Source organism: Arachis ipaensis, chromosome B02, assembly GCF_000816755.2.
Source record: "Arachis ipaensis cultivar K30076 chromosome B02, Araip1.1, whole genome shotgun sequence".
Lineage (NCBI taxonomy): Eukaryota > Viridiplantae > Streptophyta > Magnoliopsida > Fabales > Fabaceae > Arachis > Arachis ipaensis.
This window is the reverse complement of record NC_029786.2, coordinates 84,667,866-84,672,449: the sequence shown is the minus strand read 5'-3', so window position 1 is coordinate 84,672,449 and position 4,584 is coordinate 84,667,866. Positions and strand designations below refer to the sequence as shown.

Below are 4,584 nucleotides of genomic sequence, written 5' to 3'. Positions count from 1 at the left end.
TGTTTAGATATCAATTCTTATTGATTTAAAAAAATTTTTTTAATGTAAAACAAATAAAAAAAATTATATAAAAATTTACACAAACCCAAAAAAAACTTTTACTACGTGAGATGCGGTAAGATGACAAATATATGGCGAGTATCATTAAACTTTCATGGTAAAAACCTTTAATGTGGGTTGATGTATGTAGTTTGAAAACTTAGATAAAATATGAGTAGTTCACTGGTTGTATGTGATAATAACATCATAAAAGAGGTACCCCATCCATCATATAGCTGTGGAAGCTCACCAAATCTGAGATATTGCTTCTTTCTTCAGTCAAGGAATCCTAAGCAGTGACTTAATATCATATCTTTGAATTGAGTGGGTGAATGGGGCACTGACTTTTTCACTTCTTCGCCCGTTAATTACTATACAAGTTAAAAGTTGAAAGCGACCAATCTAAATTAAAGCATATATATAGAACATATATGACCAATATTAATATATGGATGTAATTAAATATTTAATTTGCATGCCAAGTTAGGGTAAAATTATTGCTTTTACACAAACATGCATCTAATTATATATTATTGTAGTAGTGGCAAACATGTTTGATTTAATTTCTCATTTTTTTAAAAAAAATTATAAACTACACATTATTTAATTATTAATATTCTGATTTTTTATGTGCACCTTTTGTTGCATATAATGATTAAGCTCTTTAGTTAATAATATAAATATTAAAAGTAACTTCCAAATAAAACAAAACAATAATCCACAATCTCTTGAAGAAGATCATATCTACCGGTACCATAAGTAATCCAAGTGATCCACAGATTTCCCACTCTCTTAGACTTTATATATGTAAAATATGAATTTATTTATACTTGTTCTCTTAATTTAATTAGGGTATTCAACGTACCCACCAAAACACATGAATGTAGCTAGGTGTGTAATTTTTTTAGGAAGAAAACGGAAAAGAAGAAACTGAACAGGTACATTATTATGGAGGAGTTCGTTGATGACTTAACTAAAGTTCATTAATTTGGTTAGGTAATGTCATGTCACATATGGATTTTGAACTTTTATGATATATGATAACGTGATCTTTCATCGGATTCTCTAATGTTTGTTAAATAATAATCATCGTTGCCCATTAATATTCGATCTATCTCATATACAACTTAATTGTATCGATACAAAGTAATAGTTATAACTCTTATTGCAATAATATATTTTGCATAACCAAAATGTTTGGGAACTAATAAAATTTGGGAGACAAAGGTAGCCATAGTTATTTTTTTATTTTTTTAATATTCAAAGTTTTTTTATTTTGTATTCTTTAATTATTGTTAAAATAAAGGGTAAATACCCTATCCAACCCTGACCTTTTTCTCGAGGGACAAAGCGCACCTTAATCATCCCAAAACCTCAACTAGGCCCCATCCATCTATAAAATTGTACAAATCGGCCCCTGTTCTCGATTGATAAACGGTGGTCCATCTGACGTGTCTGGTGGTGAGATATCAGGTATCAATACCAATTTGTTAAAAGGACTAAAACTCTCTCACCAAAACTTGAAACCCTAATTACCCTTGGCTTTTGCTGCTGCTACCTTCCTTTTCTCCCCCTCCTTCCCCTTCTCTGTTTTCCAACTCCCCCTCTGCCCACCGCTGCTTTGTTCGTCGCCTGTGTCTCCTTCTATTTTCGTCGCTACTGGTTGTCCTACTTAGCTGGTCTGCTGGTGTACGGTGACTATAAAGACGTGCTGAAGTACCAGACCTTAAAGTTCATTGCAAAGGGTTATGATATTGTGCTTAGGGTTGATATACAGGGTATGCAGAAGTTGAGGAAAGTGCTTGGAAAATTGGCAGTGTTTATTTTTCTGGTGGCAGAGAGTGAGGCGATGATGGGGAGAGGCTAGTGGATTGGAAAACGAAGACGGTGGAGTCGCTGCTTGTGAGGACAACGACGATGAAGGAGCAGGTGAAGCATAGAAGAATTTTGATTATTGTGTGGTGAATGCGCAGGGGAAGCTTGAGAATGCGGTGAACCTTGTGGAGTCTATTATTGATGCTTAGAAAGCTAGGATTAAACAGAGGAGTGCTGTCATATATATAGGTATTATTACTAAGCAAATATGCAATGCTTGCTTTCTTGCTTGTGTTCTATATTACTAATATTGTGATTGTGGATTTGTGATTTCTGTGTTATGTAAATTCTAGAATGCACCATAGAAATTTGTAGAATTTGATTTATTGTGATTTTGCTATGTTAGGGATTGGATTTTCTATAGTGAGCCCAATAAGTTGTCTGTACAAGTTGTACAGGGGTATGTATGATTGAATGATGGTGGTTTTGGAGATGGCAGTTTTAGAGATGGCGTGATGGAGGAAGAAAAAAAAGAAGAGGACACTACAACAAATATAGGTTTTAGCAATGCCAAAATCTGCAAACCTTAAAATTATTCTCTTAGATGGTTTTAGACAATGGTTTTTTACAATATTACTGTTGAAGTTCAGTTTTTATTATTTTATAGCATCAAAATAAAATCGTTCTCTTTATCAAAGTTGTTACACTTTAAAACCGTTCTCTTAGATGATTTTAGACAACGATTTTTATAGTGTTGCTATTAAAGTTTAATTTTTTTATTAAATTATAGCAACAAAATAAAACCGTTCTCTATGACTAATTTTAAGAATGGTTTTATAACCATTACAATAATTTTTTTATTAAGCAACAATTTTTTAATATTTAAATAATTATGTAAATTAAAAGATACATATAAAAATAGTTCTCTATAAATATTAAATTAGTAGAAAACTCAAAAACTATTCTTATAAATAAATAACAAATATTATTTCCCCCTCCTTCCCCTTCTCTGTTTTCCAACTCCCCCTCTGCCCACCGCTGCTTTGTTCGTCGCCTGTGTCTCCTTCTATTTTCGTCGCTACTGGTTGTCCTACTTAGCTGGTCTGCTGGTGTACGGTGACTATAAAGACGTGCTGAAGTACCAGACCTTAAAGTTCATTGCAAAGGGTTATGATATTGTGCTTAGGGTTGATATACAGGGTATGCAGAAGTTGAGGAAAGTGCTTGGAAAATTGGCAGTGTTTATTTTTCTGGTGGCAGAGAGTGAGGCGATGATGGGGAGAGGCTAGTGGATTGGAAAACGAAGACGGTGGAGTCGCTGCTTGTGAGGACAACGACGATGAAGGAGCAGGTGAAGCATAGAAGAATTTTGATTATTGTGTGGTGAATGCGCAGGGGAAGCTTGAGAATGCGGTGAACCTTGTGGAGTCTATTATTGATGCTTAGAAAGCTAGGATTAAACAGAGGAGTGCTGTCATATATATAGGTATTATTACTAAGCAAATATGCAATGCTTGCTTTCTTGCTTGTGTTCTATATTACTAATATTGTGATTGTGGATTTGTGATTTCTGTGTTATGTAAATTCTAGAATGCACCATAGAAATTTGTAGAATTTGATTTATTGTGATTTTGCTATGTTAGGGATTGGATTTTCTATAGTGAGCCCAATAAGTTGTCTGTACAAGTTGTACAGGGGTATGTATGATTGAATGATGGTGGTTTTGGAGATGGCAGTTTTAGAGATGGCGTGATGGAGGAAGAAAAAAAAGAAGAGGACACTACAACAAATATAGGTTTTAGCAATGCCAAAATCTGCAAACCTTAAAATTATTCTCTTAGATGGTTTTAGACAATGGTTTTTTACAATATTACTGTTGAAGTTCAGTTTTTATTATTTTATAGCATCAAAATAAAATCGTTCTCTTTATCAAAGTTGTTACACTTTAAAACCGTTCTCTTAGATGATTTTAGACAACGATTTTTATAGTGTTGCTATTAAAGTTTAATTTTTTTATTAAATTATAGCAACAAAATAAAACCGTTCTCTATGACTAATTTTAAGAATGGTTTTATAACCATTACAATAATTTTTTTATTAAGCAACAATTTTTTAATATTTAAATAATTATGTAAATTAAAAGATACATATAAAAATAGTTCTCTATAAATATTAAATTAGTAGAAAACTCAAAAACTATTCTTATAAATAAATAACAAATATTATTTATAGAGAAAATCAATTTAAAATAAATTTATAATAAATATTATTTTTTATTTCATTCTCGCTCTAAAATTTAACATTTTTTTACTCTTAAACAAATTTTTGAGAAACTTCCTATAGAACAAAACACAGAGCTCTGGTGTTTTCCCTTCTCTAGTAGCTCTAAGTCCTAACCCACCATAACCCACCACTCATCATCAAAGCTTCGCCATCATTGTCGCACAAAATCAGCTTTACACAGTTTGTGGTGCGCCATCAAAAGAAGCAGTTCGTGGTGCGTCGTTGCTGCGTCTCCGCTGTCTTCGCTGTGTGGGTCGTTGCTACTTCTCCCCTCTCCGCGTCGTGGTCGTTGCTTGTTGTAAGATCCAGAATTTTTGAAAAAATCTTATTATGAGCTAATTTCAATTTATTTATTTATTAGAAACTTTCATGTCAGAAATTATTTTATTAAAGATAATTAAAGCAAGTTTTGATAAATTGAATTTGAAATAAATTAAGGTTTTTACC

The 4,584-nt window shown here is 32.5% G+C and overlaps 2 long non-coding RNA genes across 2 annotated transcripts in view; one reads left to right on the top strand and one right to left on the bottom strand.

Moving 5' to 3' along the window:
• Positions 1 to 4,584, top strand: part of LOC110268939 — a 20,973-nt gene that overhangs the window by 8,654 nt on the left and 7,735 nt on the right. The gene's annotated exons all lie outside the window — the stretch shown is intronic.
• LOC107628436 overlaps positions 1 to 4,584 on the bottom strand; it is a 13,894-nt gene that overhangs the window by 4,864 nt on the left and 4,446 nt on the right. The window lies entirely within an intron of this gene.